Source organism: Trachypithecus francoisi, unplaced genomic scaffold (genome assembly GCF_009764315.1).
Source record: "Trachypithecus francoisi isolate TF-2019V2 unplaced genomic scaffold, Tfra_2.0 Lachesis_group4, whole genome shotgun sequence".
NCBI classification, from domain to species: Eukaryota; Metazoa; Chordata; class Mammalia; order Primates; family Cercopithecidae; genus Trachypithecus; species Trachypithecus francoisi.
Window position 1 is genome coordinate 48,386,866 of NW_022681469.1, and position 23,857 is coordinate 48,410,722.

A 23,857-nucleotide genomic window follows, 5' to 3' on the forward strand; every position below is an offset into this window, starting at 1 on the left:
CACTGTTTATTCAGCCATTAATAACAAGAACAACCACCTCCAAATAAAAAATTCCACCTACTCATCAGCATTCTAACTCAGCATGTTGCCTGTGACAAGCGACACCCTAAAAAAAATGGTCCTTTGAAACTTGTCTTGCCAGGAAGCTGCTATTTCTGGTATAGTTACATGATTTGGGGAGACTATGGTTAAGTCTTCCAGGCATACACATATGTCCATCATCTGGCATTCGTAGGTGCTGATCAAATCACCAAACTCACTGGCACACACTGAGTGACAACACTGGGGGCCTGGAGTGTTGGTATTTCTCAGACTCAAGTGGGCACATTACTGATCTCTGTAATCCACAAAATATGTATGTGAGCTTTACTATGGTTAAACAGTGAATCCACTGTTCTTAGGTGTCATCGATTGCAATTTTAAAATAAGGCGGGTTAGATTTAAGAATGTGTGTCTGGCATGCAAACTTTCCCTGGAAAAGGTCTAAGAAAAACAGAAATCAATACTGCAATGCTACATTATATGGGAGTTTGAAATCAGAGGGTTGAGTATCTACTTCTTTTCCTCTTGGTTAGGAACTTAGGAGGTACCTCAGAATATCAGATCTGGTCTGTTTCAAAAGCAACACTTTTAATAAATAGCAGAAAAGCAAATAAAACACCTTTTCCTTTTTGTAATAAATCATTTTGTTTTTTTATAGATTGCATGTGGCGTTTGAGGCAGAGCGAGCAAAGCTGCCAATATTGCAGGCTGATGCTTCAGCACCTTTCATTTTTCTCTCTGAGCAGGAACCCTCTTCTTAAACTTGTTCATTTTACAGAGAGAAAATCGAAGCCACTGGTATATTGTCAGAGCTGCTTTATTGTCATCATTTACAGAGGTCACTGGAATTAATTGACTTCTTATATTACATATTGTAAACTGACTCATTTTTTGACACATTTATGGGAAAGTGGCAGGATCTAAGTGACTGGTTATTGTCTTTTTGCTTTGGCTTATATTACAAACTAGAAAACCAATAATAGCTCTGAAATCACAGTTGTGGAAAAAAATAACCCATAGTTTCAAAGAAGCTGACTCTGTTAACTATGTGGTTAGTTGAACTAAAAGAAGGCAGGAGAGAGCTCCGGAAGATGAAATACAAATACTAGGTTTCTTTTACTGTCTTTCGAGGACCCAGTAAAGAGGGCAGTGAATGTTTCCATGAATATCCTCAATTGGTGGTGTCTGTTTGAAAGCATATTCTAAGTAGCTGGCTTCCCTTTACAAGATTGGAAGTAAAAATTAACCCACAATGAATTCCATGAATCATCGATACATGGATGCTCATAGAGTTTACTGAGAGTAATTCTGTCTCAGAGGCATTGCTTCTGAAACTAAAGATGAGAAATATATCAGTATTATTTATGGTACCAGAGCACAGTATATTCTAGGTAGATATTTTGAACCTTTACTTCTCTTTTTGTTTTCACATTATCCCCTTTTCACTAAATTAGGAAGGTTCTACTCATATTCATAGCCTGCTTTCACTGAAATTAGAGGCACAGAAACAAGGACATATTGTTAAAAATGAATAAATTAGAGCCGAATTAAGCCATCCAGCTCAATAACAGCAAAGGGAATATAGCAGTTGGTTAGAACAAACAATCTTCTTAAATAGGAAATGTACTTTAAAGCCATCCTGCTGTGATCCTGTTAATTACCAAAGAAGATTAGAACTCTTCTGGTTCATGGGATCCTTTTACCTAGTGTGTGGCAATTCCAGCTGCATTAGCAATCAGACATTTGCACTGTCCCTTCAGACCAGTGAGGGGATGTTATTAAAGGGAAGTCATTTACCCCGGTCCGTAAGATGTAGCCTGGCAGAAATTCAATAACTGTTTGTGATATGCTCAATCTGCTACTCTGCTTAGTGGTTTTAGCTCTTAACATACAACAGCATTTGCCTTAATTTGCATCCACTGGGTGAGAGAGAATAAAAATGCCCCATTTGGTGGGTTGATTTCAAAACACAGAATAATGTGTGATCTGTTTTTCACTACAAATAATGTGAAGAAAAAGGAAAATTGCACCCCCTCACCCGTGTCTCTCCTCTCCTCTCTCTGTCTCCTTCTCTCTTCCTCATCTCCTTCTCTCTCCCTCTCCTCCTCTCTTCTCCCCCAGTATTCCCTTTTCTTCTGTCTCCCTCCTTTTTCTCCTCCCCCCAACACTGCTTTTTCTCTCCCACTCACATCCTCTGATGGGCATTCAAGCTAGTAAAATGCATGTTGGAGAATCTCACAAACACAGCTAGGCACACACAGAGCCAGCTGGGTTTTACATGTGCATTTCTTCTCAAAAGTGCAATAAAAGAAAAATGCTCTTAGAATTCAGACAAGAGGAAGACATCAAAGGAGGATTTAGGTGTAAAAACGTGATCATCGAGGTGACAAGAAATAGAACGTATTTTAAAAGATATGTGTATTTTAAACTTACCTCGAAAAGCAGTTTCAGTGCTAGCCCACCTCCGATGTCCCTGCGTGCTGGATTCCTCAGTTCCTTGGTTGAGATAATCACATGGTTGTGTTCTTGCCCGGTGTAAATAGGTGCATTTGCGTGTCTATGTAACAAAGTGTACACAAATATGTACTATAGATATGCACACATGCACGTAATCTTATCTCTGTATTTCAAAATATAAAGGAAGGCAGGAGGCTGCAGCCGGGATTCCTTCTTTTTCCCGGAACTCTTTTTCTCAGTCGGCAGGCTGAGGCTTTCAATCCAGTGAAGAGAGATCCTGTGAGCTGGCTTTATTTTTCCTTGTTTCCACGGTGGTTAGTGGTGCATCGTTCACCCGATCAGTTGTCACACTGACATGGTGCTGCCTGCTCAGCGGTCATTAATAACTGAACACCCTCCACTCCCCAGAGAGGAGCCAATCGCTTCAGACTGCCAAGATGTAGCACTCGCAGCTGCTCCAGTCTGGTTGGCTGAAACAAACTGTCTGTTCTATGACACTGCTGCTTAGGATACAAATAAATGAAACAGGCTTGCATATTTTCCTAGGTATCATTTTCCTTATTTTTTTTCCCCTTTCTGGAGGAATGTTGGGAATTTTTTGACAAGTTTTCTCAATTTGAGGTTATCAGTCATTCAGAGAAACAATGTTTCAGTCTGCAAATAGGCAGGACACACTACTGATAAGGATTTCCCAAATATTAAAAACACCTCGTAGAGACTTACACCTCCAACTCTGTCTCTGCGAAGTTCAGCAATGACTGTATTATTTAAGAAGAGAAGCTTGCAACTGTTCTGAGTGGCATTTGGTTCTCTATAGATCCTACTTAATTTAGCATATGTGCTTGGTGTTCAATAACACTTTTTTTTTTAGCAATGACATTTCTTGTCTGGATTGACCAGATTTTTAAAATAAAACGTATATTTGCCTCTCTGTAATTCACAACATTGGCATTTGAGGGGGTACTTTTTAAAAATATGTATTTCTAATTATACTCACTGACTTCTTATATGATGTAATCAATCTAGGAGCTACATATGAATGGGTACATGTGTAGGTGTGTTTGTATATCTGTGAGTGTGTGTGTGTGTGTGTGTGTGTATTTAGGATATATTTTTTTACCACTCTGAGTAAATAATTCAATTGTAATAAGTTAAATCATAAAAAAAACTATTTATCTTTGTTCTTAGGCCTATTAACTCTGAGAGGATATTTCCTAGGAAAATATACTATACAAACCATGTATAGTATATGTAAAACATTTTTATTAATTACCAGAAATTTGGAAAACACAGAAACACATAGCAGTGCTTATTTCTCGAAGAACATCTATGAAAAAATCAAAAAGCAGTTTTAAAAATGCATGTTTTACAACCTTAATTAGTATATTAAAGAAACATCTTGTTGAGGAGAATGGAACATGAGGATTAATGTATCAACAGGTCAGAAGCAGGCTAGTCATAACTCCAACCCCAGTTTTGAGAGACTACCCTCTAGTGGAGTAAAAAGAAATGGCACTTATTAGATTTAGGGAAAAAAAAAAAAAAAAGTCTTCACATCTAATTGCTCCTTAAGTATTTATTGACATGACATAGACCAATAGTTTTCAGTTACAATAATAATAATAATAATACCAGGAAAAATTTTAAACAATAGGCTTATCTTTAAATACTAAATATTTTCACTCTGTAGTTTTCTAGAAACAGTTCCCAAATGCTTTTTCTCTATAAGAATTTATTCAAATGAATCAAAATAAGTTCAAGATAAAAGTAGCATCTCATTTAACTTAGTATTTATTTCAGAATGTTATTGTAAAGTTTCATTCTTTACTAGATACTCTAGTATTTACTCAGAAAGCCCTGAGTCAATTCTGTATGTTAGGGATCATGGTTGAGTGTTGGGATGTTGTGTTAAGAGTATGTTTACATATAATTTAATGTACTTTTAATAATAGTAATAATCATCCTTTTTACCCCTTAATTTTAATCTAGGAAATCTTAATGTCTTTAAATTTCCAAATTATTTCAATATTTGCAGAATTTATTGCCACATATGGAAGAATAATCTTAAAATTGTGATAATTATTTGAAAAAGGAATTTTTATTTATGTCATGATATCTAAGTGATTAATTTTCATCGATTGGTATTGACTGTATAATTGACAAATCCAGTAATCAAACCAATTATAATGCACTCCCATAATGAAGGTAAGTTGTGATAGTCAAACAAATACATGATTAAACTACTTTCTTGGTTTTTAAACAATCATACCTAATATTTTAAATTTCAGTCTCTCAGAAATCAAGAAAAAATCTTTTCAGTTTTGATTCAGTTAGAATTGTTAAAGGTAGCCATTTATATGTTATCTTACATTATTTCATAGGAAGTTGTTTTAACTAAATGATCACTTTTTTGAAAGTGGGAGATGACAGTGCTCTTCCTGCAATTGTCCTTTTAATGTAGGTACATGATAAATTTAAAATATTTTATACTCATTTTTATAAATTTAATATCATGGAGCACTAGAAATGAGATTTTAATGTGAAAGAGAAAATGATTCTCGCTGTGGATGAAAAGGATGACGATTCTGTTCTTTGGCTGGAATTTCTATTTTGTTCCAAGAGCATCAGCAGGTTTGTAGAATCAGTGTGTGTTTTGCGTGTTTTTTTCACTTATCAGGGACTTCAGTCCTTAACTGTAAATGTGAAATGTGGCTCTCTCAAAAGATACATGAAAAAATTATTTTGGTATCACATCTATATAATGAAGTACCATATGAAGACATTACATTGTAATATAGTAAGGATTTTAGGGTTTTTGAATTAATATAATTGTGAGTGATCATCAAATGAGAACCATGGAAGCTTAACACACAGTTGGCACCTTAAAAACAGGATAGCACCCCTCAGGTATTCCAGATTTTTTCCACCATATTATCCTATCATCTACTGGATGATTGACAGTCCTCTGCTAATTCTTCTTGTCCTCCTTCTTCTTTTCCTCCTTCTTACTCTCCCTCCTTCTCTCCCTTCATTTTTTTTTCTTTCTTAAGTTTCTTCCTTTAGAAGGCACTAAAGCTTCAGAGAAATTTCACATTGTAAACCACAGTATTACATGGTTGTACGTGTTGCCTACATTGTAGGAAATGTCTACAGGGTTTCCTAGATGAATACTGAGTTTTAATGGAAAGGTATAGAAATGATTTTCAAACATAAATGAATAATTACAACCCTTAAATTATACTGAAAGTTTTGCTTTCATCATCAAATAAGAAAATATTGGGGTACAGTAGATCGGTATTCATTGACTTAGTCATTGGGATTTTTTTTTTTTTTTTTTTTTTTTTTTTTGAGATGGAGTCTTGCTCTGTCTCCCAGGCTGGAGTGCAATGGCACGATCTCCGCTCACTGTAACCTCTGCCTCCCGGGTTCAAGCAATTCTCCTGCCTCGGCCTCCTGAGTAGCTGGAATTACAGGAGCGTGCCACCAGGCCTGGCTAATTTTTTTTTTTTTTTCTGTACTTTTAGTAGAAATGGGGTTTCACCATGTTGGTCAGGCTAGTCTCGAACTCCTGACCTCATGATCCGCCCACCTCTGCCTCCCAAAGTGCTGGGATTATAGGCATGAGCCACCAAGCCTGGCCAGTGGTTGGGATTTTTAACTTGTTTATTGCTATTTCATCAAATCCTGGGCTTTATTTGCTGTGTGCTTTTCTTAGAAAAGTAGCCTGGGCAGTTGGTAGAATGTGAGTTGTAGAACCACAACGCCTGGGTTTGGATCCTTACCTTGCCACTTCCTAGATACTCTGAGCATCATGTTAAGTATCATCTCTGTTAAGTGTCATTTGTGCATCTCGGTTTAAGTATCATCTCTGCGTCTCATTTTTCTCCCAGAATTGTTAAGAGCATTAAAACAGTTAATATGTATACCGAGTTTAGAAAAGTGCTCAAATATAGTAGTCTTGAACAAATGTTTGACATTATTATTGGCATTATTATGGTAGTGGTCATTGTTATCATGGTCATTGTTTTCCTCCTTTAACAAGATATACTCTCTCATTTGATCCACAATAGTACTCTTTATCTATCTTGTTTTGGTATTACAATTGTTTCTGTAATTTTACCTGTTTCCCCTTTTAGCATGTAAGATTCCCCTAGAGGGAGTATATGTCTTATTACATTTTTAAGCTCCACAATGCATATAAAATGGATAAAATAACATCTGTCGAGCATTAACACTAACATATGTTTGTGTATTATATACATTAACTTCAAAAATATTCTATTCAAATTGGGATTTTTTTTTAAGACGGAGTCTCGCTGTGTCGTCCATACTGGAGGGCAGTGGCGTGATCTCGGCTCACTGCAACCAACGCCTTCCAGGTTCAAGCAATTCTCCTGCCTCAGCCTCCCTAGCAGCCGGGACTATTGGTGCGTGCCACCACGCCCAGCTAATTTTGTGTATTTTTACTAGAGATGGGGTTTCACCATGTTATCCAGGATGGCGTCGATCTTCTGACCTTGTGATCAGCCCGCCACAGCCTCCCAAAATGCTGGGATCACAGGCGTGAGCCACGGCGCCTGGCCAAGATAGATATTTTTATGTTCAACTGACAGTGTAGAAACATTGGCTGAAAGAAGCTAGCTTACTTGCCCAGTGTCCCAAAACTATTAAATAATGGGGCTAAAATTTGAACTCAGTTCTGTCTGCTTACAGAGCCAGAGCACTTTCTACTGCACAAGGTACTCAACATTCACTTGTCAAATAAATGAATACTTGAAGGATGGCTGAACCAACCAATTCAATGTAGTCAGCAACACGGGATGCCAAAAATAAAATACTATTTTTAAAAAAGGAATGAGTTTTATGCACTAGACAGTGGATGCTTTTATACAGTAGTGTTTGTTCAGGGTTGATGACAGAATTTTTATTGCTGTCATGATTTGAGAAGTAGAGCTCTGAAGAAATGCAGTGCCTAGTGGAAAAAATGAGTTGATATGCTCAGAAAGCTAAATACAAATGAATGAGTCACTGATGGTGAGGGGCTGACATTGTGCTAAGAAGGTCTTCAGTGATTTTGTCCTTTGTGGTCTAATTCTAATAACAGATTAGTTCTCAATTCAGTTAGAAACATGATGTAAGGTGAGTAGTAACACTGGTTGTTTGTTAGAATGTTGAACTAAAGCAAGTTGGGTCAGGGTTCTCATTTTCTTTTTCAAAGGAGTTTTGGAAAGTAAAATTGGAGAAAAACAGAGATTCTTATTTACCTATAGGTTTTGTTTTAATTTTAATTTTTTTCTTTATTTTTGAGACAGTTCTTGCTCTGTTGCCCAGACTGGCGTGCAATGACACGATCATTGTTCACTGCAACAACCCTAAACTCCAGGGCTCAAATATTCCTCCTACCTCAGCTTCCAGAGTAGCTAGGACCACGGGCACAAGCCACCATATGCTGCTATTTTTTCTTTTAATTTTTCTCTTCTTTTTTTTTTTTTTTTTTCCTTTGAGTAGAGATGGGATCTCTCTGTGCTTCCCAGCCTGATCTCAAGCGACCCTTCCACCTCTTCCTTCTATATGGCTGGGATTACAGATGTGAGCCACAGCACCAAGCCGTGTCTTTTTTATTTATTTATTTATTTATTTATTTATTTATTTATTTATTTAAGTTCAGGAGTATATGTACAGGTTTGTTACAAAGGTAGACATGGGTCATGGGGCGGGGAGATTGTGCATATTATTTCATCACACATGTATTGAACCTAGCACTCATTAGTTGTTTTTTCTGATCCTCCCCCTCCTTCCACTCTTCACCCTCCAGCAGATACCGGTGTCTGTTGATTTTTCATCATTTAGCCCCGACTTGTGAGTGAGAACATGTAGTATTTGGTTTTCTGTTCCTGCATTAGTTTGCTAAGGATGGTAGCTTCCAGCTGCATCCAGGTCCCTACAACAGACATGATCTTGTTCTTTTTTTTAATGGCTGCACAGTATTTATTCCTTGGTGTTTATGTGCCACATTTTCTTTATCCAGTCTATCACTGATGGGCATTTAGGTTGATTCCATATCTTTGCTATTGTGAATAGTGCTGCAGTGAACATGCATGTGCATGTGTCTTTATAAAAAGTGGGCAAAGGATATGAACAGATACTTCTCAAAAAAAGAAATACGTGCGGCCAACAATCATGTGAAAAATAGCTCAACATCACTGGTCATTAGAGAAATGGAAATAAAAACCACAATGTGATACCATCCCACATCAGTCAGAATGGCTACTATTAAAAAAGTCAAAAAACACCTTACTAAGTCCTAACTAGATTAATGGGACGCAAACCCACGAAAATTTAGCTAACAACTAAATACCCTAATCAACTAGCTTCAATCTACTGGCAAGGTTGTGGAGGAAAAGGAACACTTTTACACTGTTGATGGGAGTATAAATTAGTTCAACTGCTTTGGACACTGATTCCACAAAGACCTAAAGGCAGAAATACCATTCAAACCAGCAATCCCATTACTGGGTATATACCCAAAGGTCTTATTTTTAATGAAAGATACAAATCATTTGAAGAACAAAAGTAATCTTACTATGCCAAGAAATTCACAATCAAGGATGACGTCAGAAATCAATGAGACAAATTTTTTTCTATATCTCTTCCTCAGATTCCTTTATTCTTCCCAATGTTTCTCCTTGTATTTCTCTGTAGATCCAAAAGGTCTGTCATCTTGGCTTTTCTCTGTGTCTCTCTCCATTCTTTTCACTCAGGGAATTGACTTTTATTCCTTTTCTAGCCGTGTGAAAAAATATCTAGCAATATTTCCACAAAATCGGTAGATATGTTTAATTGTTACTCATACTACAATGACAGCAACAATCATCCCTTTAATCCTGCACCCTAGTCTGTTATTCCATCTCTGTCCTCCTCGTATTAAGTTTCTCAAAAGAGCTATCAATATTTGCTACAATCATATCATCACTTTCTACCTACTTTTTCAGTTGACCTTTCTCTGGTTTCTAATCCAACCTTGCTACTGAAATTCTGCTTTGGAATCTCAACCAGTGCCCTCCCAATTTGGTTCTTGCACATCAAAGCCTCCTAAGTCATGCTCATGCTTGTCTGAACATTCTGTCTCTTGTCATTGTGGGTTCATCTACCTCTTAAGTATTTGTCCTAGGTTTGTTCTTTTGCCTACTGTTCTTCATATACTATCTTAGATAATATCATCTCTTCTACTGTGTACTTACTACTTTCAAACCTATATCTCTGCTCTTGCAAATAAAATAATCAATCAATCAGTCTCTTCATCCATTCATCCATCCATCCATCCATCCACCCATCCATCTGCCTATCAATCCATCCCTCCAATTGTCTGGTAAATGTCTCTACTTGCATGATCCCCAGGCACTCTGTACTCTATGTGTCTAAAGCTGACCTCTTAAGCTCTCCCCTAAACTGGCTTTCTTTTTTTTCTTTTCTTTTCTTTTTTTAATTTCTGCTGTTACCTAGTTACCTAGAGAACTGCAGGAACTTTGGACCTTGTGCCTCATATCTTGCATTTCACCATATGCAACTTGATTTTACTCTGAAATTTTCTTAAATTATCTTCTCCGTCTGCTAGGTGTTCATCCTGTCTTACCTTGGCTGCTGCAATTGCTCCTAATTTCCCTGCTTCCAGTCTCATCTTTTCTAGTTCATCTTTCTTGCTTCTAATTTCAACTTGTAGTCCATTCTTCCCTTCTTCCACAACACAGTCAGGCACACACTTGTGTTTAGCAAGCCTGCTTCTCACTGTTCACTCTTCATTCCTCAGTTCAATTATTTCTTGACAGCAAATTTAGTGTTTTTGTTGTTACATTTATTATTGGTATTATTAAAAAAATAGAAATGATTTTCCTTGAGTTATCCAGAAACCACAATGAAATAGATCAGATTTTAAAATATACATTGCAAATGCAGAAATTATGTATGCTGAAATGAAAGTACCTAGAATAATAATAAATAACATTTGTTGAGTTTAACTATATGCAAGACACTGAAACTTGGTAGACCCTGCACACATATGGTTTCATTCTTACAGTACTGTGAGGCAGTCAGGGACTTTACCCTTTTCACAGAAGAGGAAACTGGGGTTGGTGAACTTCTACAGTTATCACGCTAGTGAGGGAGGAAAGCTAGAATGCAAGTCAGACTCCCAAGCCAACAGTCTTCAAACTGTATTTTCTTCTCTTCAGTGATCTTTTGAAGCCCTTGTTCTCCTCTTCTTTGCATGTTTTATAGCTTAACTTTTGCTCCCTGTGTTTGCTTATTTGTAACCAGATTGAAACAAAATATTCATGGTAGAAGACTAACAACTTAGCTGTACCTCATGTTTCTCATCCCCAAAATGTTTGACAATATTTTTATTCTCCTAATTGATTAACATAGTGTGAAGGTATCTATAAATCATTATTCCTCAAAGGCAAACATTATATCAGCTGACATAATTTTTTATTATTTTCATGTTGGTTTTTATTTTGGATAGTTGTTGTTATTTGTCTGCCTTTAAGAGTCAATATTTAAGATGAATGACAATTGTATTACCCAGAGAAACCAGCTCTTTTTCTAATTATTGTGTCGTCCTGAAACTAAATAACAAAATGGATCGATACACGTACATAATAAAACTTCAACATTGGTATACATGAAACTACTTTACTATATTTTAAATATATTTGAGACTACAAAAGACAACATTTGCACCCTGTTTTAATAGCAAAGTTTCAAAGCCTTATTGAAGATGATTGTTATGCAGAAAACTGGAAAATCAGAAGTAGTAGTCTTTAGGCATAGACAGAACACGAATACGACAGGCTTAGGTTTTTAAGGTAAGGAAATGTAAAATACAATCAAACAAAAGAACAGCACATGTCTTTTTTTGCAAAATCGCTTATCCTTCTTTCCATTCCATAGACATGATGCAGAAAATGAGCAAATTAACCCTCACCATTAAGAGCACTTCTTACATCCTTAACCTTTTATAAAGGGTACACTTGATTAGAAATGCAATGAATATTCAGTGCTTTGGTCAGTTTAGACTTTGGGGGTGCTCCCCAGCTGTCTAATGCTCACTGAGAGCCTATGTGTGAACCACAAGCCTGGGAGAAGCCTGGCTGGCTGAAGGGGCTGTGCTGAAGGCTTTCACATAGTTCCCATTACTAAGGAAACCACTCGTTTTGTCTGAACACTCTCTGAATAGATGTCTCATTTGAAGTCTAGTGCTCAAACCATGAGGATTGCATTATGGAGCTGAGAAAGAAATGAGGAGACCAAAAAATGCTTGAAAATGCCAACAAGCATTCACAAAGCGTTGTACTGTAATAGCATTCCATGAGACAGAAGGTGCGTTTATTTTTGCTGCATTCCAAGCTATTTTGGTGTTATAAAAGCAAATTCCTTTGCTTGCCCACGTAATCAAAATAAGAAAAGCAGATGTTCTTCTGACCTATTCTTAATTCCTGCTCTTGTTAGGGTCTCACTGAGAAGTGTGACATACAGCAAAAGAAGGACAAGATATGGATTCTCATATTAATGTAGATTTGCTCCATTGTGCTTTATAACTAAATGGTGTAGTGCTGCCCCTGTGCCAATAAACAAACACATGTTCAGAGTCAGACCTCAGGATTTGTAGCCTCCAAATCGTTACTGTTAAATTCAGAATGGCTACTGCAAACTGGTGCTCAGTGCTCTTTAATAAGCATCCAGTTCAGATTTGGAGTGAGAAAACACTGCTCCTAGGAGACTCCTGCTCCACTCTCCAGCTTCTACCAACCTACAGCAAAGAAAGCAGCTCCTACTTAAAGTATCAGGCAATCATTCTTTCTTCCTCACCCTAGAAAGTAGGGTTTACAGGACTTTGATCATAGTAAGTTCTTTATCACCCCTCTCCCCATTTTTGATATGGTCAATTACATTATTTTAAAAGTATACACATTGCTATGCAGACACCCAGTCAGAAGTTGCCACCTCTACACCCATGTAGAAAGTCGGGGAGGAAGTCATTCTTACCTCTGTGTTGAGCTCCTCTAATCCTTTCAGCAAACGAGATGTATCAACACAGTTAATCCACAAATGCAGAAATTAATAAATATGTATAGATTACTTGTCGTTTTACTTTTTGCTGACTGTCATAGCAGTTAGTGTCTTACCTGCACAAGAGTCCATGACTAAATGAGATATTTGGACTCATAGCCCAGAGCTTTAGCACTGCACTAAGGACAGTCCCTATATGCACAGTTTGGTCAAGTCTCTCTTTGGAAGACCACTGTTAACAAAGAGGTGCTAGCATGTCTAAAATCTAGAAACAGGCACAACAAGCAAGTCCAAGTGTATTTCTTTCATGGATTCTTAAAGATTAATACTAAAAAATTATAAATGTGAAACGCTAACACAGCATTGTCAGAAGAAAGTCTTGGGTTTGTTTTTACGTTTTCTTTTTTCCTTAAATATATTGGCAGTCTCGCATTTTTAATAAACATAAATTTCAAGTAATTGTCTTTTGCAGATTTCTTCCTCAACCAAATTTAAGAAATGCCAAATTCAGTAGAATTGACTAAGGATAAACTAAATGGTTTTCTAGCATTTAATGGGGCATCCTAACACCACTAAAAAGGCCCTAAATTTGAAAGCATGAAAGAAGAAAGTTTATTCTTGTGGAAGTACAAAAATACTTATCCTATCAATAATATCCTCACTAGGCAGATTACAGGTCTTCAATTCATTTTGAAATGAACAGCCTGAAGCTGCCAGCTGTTTCTGATCTGATGTGGTTATAGAATATTTACTTAGAGTATATATTTAGCAGTTTACATATCATGGCTACTGACAAGAAAATTCTTCTAATACTGAAACTTACTATGAAGTTTCTGTTTTTAAAATGGATATATATTTGGTCCCAGATATGTTACCTTGTCAAAATTTGGCAGTGAACAGGATGTCTGCATCTTTGTATTCCTGGTCCTCAGCACAATACCTAGCATATAGTAATCATTCAGTAAGAAGAGATTGAACTGAATTGTTTGATATGAGAAAAATCTAACAAACTCAGCATTTATAAGATGATCCTTAGCCTGGCTTAACTGAGTGTAGAATGATGGAAACAGCAAATGTTTAACTGTCTTTGACAATTAGCTAACAAAGTCTAATTTTTCCATGTCCTTTCAATCACTTATAATCTTTTTTGAAATATTCTGTGTGTATACATACACACATATATAATATATATTATACACACACATATAATACACATGTATATAAGAATATACGTATGTGTATATAAGTATATACATATATGTGTGTGTATGTTTACATATATATGTGATAAAATTGCATTGAAAGGATTGAGTCAAATCTAACAGCCCTTATTTCATTTCAAGTACAGTGGTTATGTTTGTATTTCATTCTCTCAATGGGAGAGTTTTCAAAATGTCTCCAAGTACCATGAAACATCAGATATTCATTATAATTCTGTTTCTGCCTGCAGCAATAAGATCTGCAGTCCACTGTAACAGTCCTACATTTCAATTAACATCAAGCATCACCTTATTTGGAGAAGTAAGTCCTGTTTAGAAGACTTAAATTTGTTCATAGAAAGAAATTGTGTCTTAGTCCATTTTCTGTTGCTATAACAGAATACCATAGGCTGGGTAATTTATAAATAAATGACATTTATTTTCTATAGTTCTGGAGGCTGTGAAGTTCAAGGTAAGGGGCTGTATCTAATAAGGACTTTATGACATCACACGTGGCAGAGGGCATCACATGGTGAAAGAGCAAGAGCATGTCTGCTCAGGCCTTTCTCTTCTTATAAAGCTACCAGTCTCATTATGGGAGCTCAACTCTAATGACTTGATCTAAACCTAATTGCCTCCAAAATACCCACCTCCAAGTGTCATCAGTATATGAATTTGGGGATCAGGTTTTCAACACATGAGATTTGGGGACACATTCAAGCCATAAGAGATTATAATTTGAAGACAAATGGAGAATTTAGTTATTATCCAAATTATTAGTATATATGTATAATCATAAAGTTAGGAGCTCATTTACTAATTTAAAAAATGTTATGGCCTCTACTATACATGTGCAAGCATACATGTGCTTTGAATTACGAAGTCCCTCCTGTGCGATTTGGGACATTGTCTTAAGGCCCAGGTCAAAACTTATCTTCCTAGGGTAGATAAAATTCTAAGAATGACTAAAATATAGTGAACTTAAATATAAGTAAATGCCAATTTGTGTAGTATTAGATTTAGTGGATTTAGAAAAAAATTAATATCATATTCAATTCAATGAAACATGTATTGATTTTGATTCCTTCTATATTATTTAACTAAATTAATGTTGGATTCTAAAATGATTATTTAAAAAATACCACAATGTAATCCCAGCACTTTGGGAGGCCAAGGCAGGCGGATCACCTCAGGTCAGGAGTTTGAGACCATCCTGGCCAACATGGTAAAACCCTATCTCTACTAACAACACAAGAATTAGCCACGTGTGGTGGTTCATGCCTGCAGTCCCAGCTACTCGGAGGCTGAGGCAGGAGAATCACTTAAACCTGGTAGGCGGAGGTTGCAGTGTGCTGAGATCATGCCATTGCACTTCAGCCTCGGTGACAGAGCAAGATTCCATCTTAAATAAATAAATAAAAATAAAAAAGACCACAGCTTTATTGTAAAAAATTTTGAAAACTAAAAAAGGATAAAGAAATGGGGAAGAAAGCCTTTGCATATCAAAGGATATATTTTATATACCGCTTTGGTATACTTTGGTACATTTTTTGCCCTTGCATAGTAGAAAATATTCCATATTTTAAAAGTTACATCATAAAAATAAAAGAATCTTTATTATTTTAGTGCCCATATTAATACTATATAGATACTCCATTTCCCAAATATTGGATGTTTGTTTCCTAATTTTTCTATGTTGTGAATAATGCAGATAATGCAGTAGCAAGAATCAGTAGACCGGATTGCTTTAAGTGACTTTCTAGACCAAAAGATTGAGGCATTCCAAGACTCCTGATATTATTATACAGATTGCTTTCCTGAAAGTACATACCAAGTTCACATAGCAGGTATGAGTCTCATTTCTATCATGCCCTTGCCAGCATTTCTTTTTTCATTCATTCCTTCAGGAAATATACTGGAACACCTGTCCAGGTTTTGTCCTAGATGCTTGGGATATAAAGGTGAAAAATAAAGTCACTGTTTTCAGAAATGTTACTTGGGGTGATGTAAGAGGTAGATGAAAAATAGGCAATGATAAACGTGCAAGTAAATAATGAGTCCAGACATTAGTAAATATCATTCAAAAATTAAAGTAATAATATAGTGAATAGCAAAGAGGGATTATTAACATGCAGTATTAAACAGGTTCACCCTTAGAAGGTAACATTTGAGCACAGACATGAATGTTGAAAGAAGAGTCAGGCCAGGAAACAAAGGCAAAGTGTAATGGGCAGAAGAACAGTGTGACAGAAGTCCGAAGGCAACAATGAGCTTGGCATATCCCAGGGACAGAAAAAGGCCAGTGCGCATGAGTCACGAACAAAGAGGAAGTGTTAGGACGCGAGGCCTGAATGGTGACCAGGGATGAGATCTCCTATAGTCTTGCAAACCGTGGAAAGGAATTATATTTTAATTGTAATGGGCAGCCATTAGACAGTTTTAAGTAGGGTAGAGATATTATTACACTTACAATTTTTACTCACTGTTTCAAAAGTCACTAGGCTGCTACATGGAGAATTAGTTAGAGGTGGGTAGGAGTTCAGGGGAGCAACAGATGCTGAATACTAGACTTCCCTGATAGCTGAAGAGATGTTGAGAGATGGTAGTATTCCAGAGATATTTTAAACCTAGACCTAAAAAGACTGTTAATGGATTGTGTATAAGGGATATGACAAAAGAGGATTTAAGTCAGACTTCTACATTGTGGTAGACTGTGGTGCTGCTATGTGGATAGTGGTGCTATAAAGTGAGAGGTGGGATTCTGAGAGAAGAGCAAGTTGCGCTCATCCCCAAACAGAATTCTCTCTTTCTCGTGTAATGGAAGGGTAATGTTTTAAAATGTTTAAAATGCTTTTATCTGTTGCTTAACCATATAAAACAAAAACAAACAAACAAACAAAAAACAACCAAACAAAAAACTTTGCCCTCATCAGCCCTAGTCATTTATTTCCCTGAAGGGAGATTCAAATTTTAACAGAAGAAATTCCAAGAAGTAGTCAGTATAAGATGCAGGTTTGTTTTACAAAAATATAATTATGCAACCAGCAGAAGAAACAACTAGCACAATGGCCTTAAGGTGTGAATTTCTGGACCAAATACAGCAAGCCAGGCTTTCATCTTGAGATAAGATTTTCCTGATTCCACCTGAGCCTGAGACTCAGCTCATGCAATTTTTCCCTAGTTGGAGGCGAGACCCCATTCACTATTAAGGTCTAGCTAGAGTCAGAAAGAAGAAAAATAAAATATAGTGAAGGAAACTAAAAGCCTTTTATTTTGCCCTGAGGATTTTTAGGGAGAAAAGAGAGGAGAGAGATGAGAGTAAGGTAGTTAGAGAGGTGTGTTCTGAGGTACCCTTGTGACTTTAGCTTGGAGATGGGTAGGTGCATTAAGTAAACAATAATATTGCCCCCATCTCTGGTAAAATATCACCTCTTTGTTCTCCCATCACTTTTATACTGTGCCACAGCAAATTGACCACACTATTATGTGGACAGAGGGATTCCCTGTGATTTAACTTTCCTGAGCCACAGATGCTGGTTTGAGAGACAGAAGGCTAATGGACAAAGGGTCCCAACAGCAGAGGCTGGGCTGATTCCTGAGCTATATACTGAATGGAAGAGAAATGGGTCATTCAGGAGGTTGCTGCCAGTGGAAGCTGAGGTGAGGCTGATTCAGCTACAAAGAACTATCAGGCTCTCAGCAAACCAATGGGGACAAAAAAAAAAAAATCCCCACACTAAGGCAATCAACCATCCAAACCTCCATAAAAATGTTACCAACCATAGATCACAGCTTTTAATGTCAGCAGAGCAAGTAGTACTCAGGGGCACATTGAATACATACCAGATCTTCAGTGCTTCTCAGACTTATGAATCACCTAAGGATTTTGTTAAAATGCAGATTCTCATTCAATAGGGCTGGAGTTTAGCCTGCATCTCCAGCAGCCTGACGGGAGACGTTGGTGGTGCTGGTCCACAGACCACACTTTGAGTAGCAAAGAGCTAGTACACACACAGGATCATCTTGAAGGCCAATGGACTCCTCTCCTCCAATATCATGAGGGGGGCTATTTGAAGAACCAAACTTTTTTTTTTTTTTTTCCTAGAGAGAAATGAAGTATGATTGGAAGGATCTGTGAAACTATTATACTAGACCAAATTTTAACTAGATAAGATATTTAGTTCATTTGATTTTCTGGTAGCTGGCAAGGAGAAGGATGAGGTGAACAATTAAATTGGCTGCAAACAAAAGTAAAACATTGTGTTTTTTTAATAATTCAGAATAGTGAGTTAAGCCTGGGCGACCTTTTAGCCAAATAATGGACACATCACATTTTAAATATAAAAACATGGAGCTCAGAGGAGAGATTGGAGTTTAAGGTGTAAATTTAGAAGTCATCAGCATATCTATCTTTAGATGCAACAACATGGGGAAAAAGGGTACACAGAGACAAGAAGTCCTGAGAATCTGACCTGGGGCACTCTATTATCTAATGTGAAATAAAAATGGAAAAGCCAGCAGAGGACAGTGAGAAAGAGCAACCAGCAAAAAGAAAGTCAAAAGAGCTTCATGTTACGGAGGCTCAGAGAAAAAAACATTCTCAAGAAGACAGGAGGGACTGTTCTAAATGTTCCTGCAATTTCGAGTATCATGAAAACAGAATATTCACCATCAGATTTGGCAACTAATATTCATTTATGATAGATACAATAAAACTTCAGTGTCTGAAAACAAGGCCAGGTGCCGTGGTTCACACTTGTAATCCCAGCACTTTGGGAGGCCAAGGCAGTTGGGTCAATCGAGTTTAGGAGTTCAAGTCCAGCCTGGCCAACATGGTGAAACCCCATCTCTACTAAAAACACAAAAAATTAGCAGGGCATGGTAGTGCATGCCTGTGGTCCCAGCTACTCAGGAGGCTGAGACAGGAGAATCACTTGAATCCAGGAGGTGGAGGTTGCAGGATCCGAGATTGCACCACTGTACTCCATCCTGGGTGACAGAGCGCGATTCCATCTCAAAAAAGAGAGTCTGAAAACAAGCTATTTAAAATATAACAGCCAAACTTTTTTGCTCCCATTACAATCACAGTTCTTGAACCCCACTGCCTCATAGCCCTTCACTCCACTTCCTTCCCATGATCTCTTCTGTCCACACTAATTAGCCTTTGATCTCTGTCATTGTGTTGAACAGTTCTTATCAGTCACTTGCATGTTGCCAAAGTCTCAAAGTCTTAAAGATTCTGTGTACAAATAGACATTCTCTTGATAATTTCAGCATTTCTGTTTTTTGATCATAGCCAAAAGTACTGCAAAAGTATCTTTATTCCTGAAACCTGATATGTGATTGCAGTCTTGGCCAAAACCAGAAATGAAAGGAAAAACAGGTATTGGGATGTGGAAGTTAAAAACGCATTCGAAAAAAATTGGGACTCTGTCACCCTTTTCTATTGTAATCAATCCCCATTAGCAAGAACATTAGAATTTTGATTCCCAGCCGTGTCTGTGTAGATGAAAACTCTGTGAGCCAACTTCCCTTTTCCAAAGTGATCTAAATATTGTTCAGAGAGTTATAGTTAGTTGGCAGAGAAACAAGTATTTAGGCAGAAATATGTCCAAAAATGAGAAGACTAAAGATATGCATCATGTGTCCATGTATTTTACATGGGACCAAGATTAACTGGGTTTTGCTCCGAACCTTAAGAAAGAAGACTTTTTCAGCATTGCTAGAAATAAATCTTGCTTTAAAAGTTTATTGCAAGGGTGGTGTTTATGAAAAGCAAATTAGTATTCTATAAATTCTCTCAAACACTTAAAGTGATAATCAGCTAAAAGACAGTTGATGAGTCATCATGGTAGGTGGAAAGATGACAGGCAGGTCAGGAAGTGAATAAATCAGGTTTCTTTTTTTTTTTTTATTTTTTATTTTTTATTTTTATTTTTTTATTATACTTTAAGTTCTAGGGTACATGTGCATAACGTTTATATCATGTATAACTCCCCAATGCAATCCCTCCCTCCTCCCCCCTCCCCCTGATAGGCCCCAGTGTGTGATGTTCCCCTTCCCGAGTCCAAGTGATCTCATTGTTCAGTTCCCACCTATGAGTGAGAACATGCGGTGTTTGGTTTTCTCTTCTTGTGATAGTTTGCTAAGAATGATGGTTTCCAGCTGCATCCATGTCCCTACAAAGGACGCAAACTCATCCTTTTTTATGGCTGCATAGTATTCCATGGTGTATATGTGCCACATTTTCTTAATCCAGTCTGTCACAGATGGACATTTGGGTTGATTCCAAGTCTTTGCTATTGTGAATAGTGCCGCAATAAACATAGGTGTGCATGTGTCTTTGTAGTAGAGTAATTTATAATCCTTTGGGTATATACCCAGTAGTGGGATGGCTGGGTCATATGCTACATCTAGTTCTAGATCCTTGAGGAATCGCCATACTGTTTTCCATAATGGTTGAACTAGTTTACAGTCCCACCAACAGTGTAAAAGTGTTCCTATTTCTCCACATCCTCTCCAACATCTATTGTTTCCTGACTTCTTAATGATTGCCATTCTAACTGGTGTGAGATGGTATCTCATTGTGGTTTTGATTTGCATTTCTCTGATGGCGAGTGATGACGAGCATTTTTTCATGTGTCTGTTGGCTGTATGGATGTCTTCTTTTGAGAAATGTCTGTTCATATCCTTTCCCCACTTTTTGATGGGGTTGTTTGTTTTTTTCTTGTATATTTGTTTGAGTTCTTTGTAGATTCTGGATATTAGCCCTTTGTCAGATGAGTAGGTTGCAAAAATTTTCTCCCATTCTGTGAGTTGCCTGTTCACTCTGATGGTAGTTTCTTTAGCTGTGCAAAAGCTCTTTAGTTTAATGAGATCCCATGTGTCAATTTTTGCTTTTGCTGCCGTTGCTTTTGGTGTTTTAGACATGAAGTCCTTGCCCATGCCTATGTCCTGAATGGTACTACCTAGATTTTCTTCTAGGGTTTTTATGGTATTAGGTCTAACATTTAAGTCTCTAATCCATCTTGAATTAATTTTCGTATAAGGGGTAAGGAAAGGATCCAGTTTCAGCTTTCTACTTAGGGCTAGCCAATTTTCCCAGCACCATTTATTAAATAGGGAATCCTTTCCCCATTTCTTGTTTTTGTCAGGTTTGTCAAAGATCAGATGGCTGTAGATGTGTGGTATTATTTCTGAGGACTCTGTTCTGTTCCATTGGTCTACTTCTCTGTTGTGGTACCAGTACCATGCTGTTTTGGTTACTGTAGCCTTGTAGTATAGTTTGAAGTCAGGTAGCGTGACGCCTCCAGCTTTGTCCTTTTGACTTAGGATTGTCTTGGCAATGCGGGCTCTTTTTTGGTTCCATATGAACTTTAAAGCAGTTTTTTCCAATTCTGTGAAGAAAGTCATTGGTAGCTTGATGGGGATGGCATTGAATCTATAAATAACCTTGGGCAGTATGGCCATTTTCACGATATTGACTCTTCCTATCCATGAGCATGGTATGTTCTTCCATTTGTTTGTGTCCTCTTTGATTTCACTGAGCAGTGGTTTGTAGTTCTCCTTGAAGAGGTCCTTTACATCCCTTGTAAGCTGGATTCCTAGGTATTTGATTCTCTTTGAAGCAATTGTGAATGGAAGTTCATTCCTGATTTGGCTCTCTGCTTGTCTGTTACTGGTGTATAAGAATGCTTGTGATTTTTGCACATTAATTTTGTATCCTGAGACTTTGCTGAAGTTGCTTATCAGCTTAAGGAGATTTTGGGCTGAGATGATGGGGTTTTCTAAATATACAATTATGTCATCTGCAAACAGGGACAATTTGACTTCTTCTTTTCCTAACTGGATACCCTTGATTTCTTTCTCTTGCCTGATTGCCCTAACCAGAACTTCCAAGACTATGTTGAATAGGAGTGGTGAGAGAGGGCATCCCTGTCTTGTGCCAGTTTTCAAAGGGAATTTTTCCAGTTTTTGCCCATTCAGTATGATATTAGCTGTGGGTTTGTCATAAATAGCTCTTATTATTTTGAGGTACGTTCCATTAATACCGAATTTATTGAGCGTTTTTAGCATGAAGGGCTGTTGAATTTTGTCAAAAGCCTTTTCTGCATCTATTGAGATAATCATGTGGTTCTTGTCTTTGGTTCTGTTTATATGCTGAATTACATTTATTGATTTGCGAATGTTGAACCAGCCTTGCATCCCAGGGATGAAGCCCACTTGATCATGGTGGATAAGCTTTTTGATGTGCTGCTGAATCCGTTTTGCCAGTATTTTATTGAGAATTTTTGCATCGATGTTCATCAGGGATATTGGTCTAAAATTCTCTTTTTTTGTTGTGTCTCTGCCAGGCTTTGGTATCAGGATGATGTTGGCCTCATAAAATGAGTTAGGGAGGATTCCCTCTTTTTCTATTGATTGGAATAGTTTCAGAAGGAATGGTACCAGCTCCTCCTTGTACCTCTGGTAGAATTCAGCTGTGAATCCATCTGGTCCTGGACTTTTTTTGGTGGGTAGGCTATTAATTGTTGCCTCAATTTCAGAGCCTGTTATTGGTCTATTCAGGGATTCAACTTCTTCCTGATAAACCAGGTTTCTTATTTTTGCTCTGACTTCAATTTAATGTATTAGTTTGGGTAGGTCATTTAACCTGTCTTGACCTTATTTCTTTATAAAATGAGGGTATTAAACCTGGTTGTCTCTGGTGTCCCTTCCAGCTTTGATGTTTTGTGAGCCTGTAGTTCAATAGTCAAAATTACTGAATAACAAAGCAGAGTTCAGCAAGTGTTATCTATGCAAAAGTGATTTCCATTTGAATGGTCAGATATCAGAGCTTGGACATTGTCCTGGGTTCTGTGGACAGACCAAGGGATAGAGAGGAACAGAAACTGACCAATAAGCACATGCATACTTATCAACAATTTATCCCAAATACAGCATTTCTCAAATTTCCCTACAAGGAAGCCAAAGGTTAATAATTAAAGAACATTAGTGTACAGACCATTAGAAATAAGTAGTCTCTTCCTGAGTGGCAGAGTTCTGCTACATAACTGGTAACACAACTAAGGAAACATTTAAGGGTGATCTCTATGTCAGGAAAAGAGAGTTAACAGAAGATACCTCTCAAGGGAAATGGTGGAATTCCACACATTTGAGACTCCTAAAAATGGACTCAAAATTGCGGTAAAAATGATGCCACAGGGAATAATCTGGCACTGGCAAGCAGATAGACTTGATAAGCAAATGGGATTTTTCATTTCTATTTGCCATGTTTCTAAGAGGAAAATGGCCAGCAAGAGAGAATATGGCTGAGAACATAGTCTCAGATCTATACAAGCTTGCAGGCTTCAATGAAAAAAACCCTCTCAGGGATACAACTTTTTAAATTTGTAACTTTCAATTTTGGGAAAAAAATAAACTTGTAAAAAATTTGCAAGAATAGCACAATGAATCCCCCAATATTCAGCAATTTATAACATTTTGGTACATTTACACACTTTCTCTGTCTCTCATTCCCACTCTCACTCTTGCTCTCTCTTCCCCTTCTCTCTCTGTTTCCCCCACCACACACATACAGCTATATGGGTGTATATGAGTGTGTTTATATATATGTGTGTATATATACATATATGTGTACACTCATTGTCATTTTTATTACTATCATTTTTGTTGACCTATTTCAAAGTACATTGCAGATATAATGACCCTTTAACCCGAAATCCTTTCTAGAAGTTTTTCTCTTACATAGCCACAGTACAGTTATCAAATTCAGTATATTTAACATCAGTACAATGCTATTATCTAATACATATTCCGTATTCAAATTTCACCAGTTGTTCCTAGAATGTTACTTATAGCCATTTCTATGCCCTTACCAAGGATCTAATCCAGGATCATGCATTGCTTTCAGATGTCATGTATCTTTAGACTCCTTTTTCTTTTTTTTTTGAGACACTCTCACTCTGTCGCCTAGGCTGGAGTGCGGTGGTACAATCTCAGCTCACTGCAAGCTCCGCCTCCTGGGTTCACGCCATTCCCCTGCCTCAGCCTTCCGAGTAGCTGGGACTACAGGCGCCCGCCACCACACCCGG

General features: G+C 37.3%; 2 protein-coding genes across 9 annotated transcripts in view; one reads left to right on the forward strand and one right to left on the reverse strand.

The window, feature by feature from the left end:
* LRRN3 (leucine rich repeat neuronal 3) overlaps positions 1–4,010 on the reverse strand; it is a 34,950-nt gene extending 30,940 nt beyond the window's left edge. The window contains exon 1 of the mRNA XM_033194420.1: positions 2,476–4,010. The gene's annotated coding sequence lies outside the window, so the exon portion shown is untranslated. The remainder of the gene's footprint in view (positions 1–2,475) is intronic.
* IMMP2L (inner mitochondrial membrane peptidase subunit 2) overlaps positions 1–23,857 on the forward strand; it is a 926,645-nt gene that overhangs the window by 494,858 nt on the left and 407,930 nt on the right. The window lies entirely within an intron of this gene.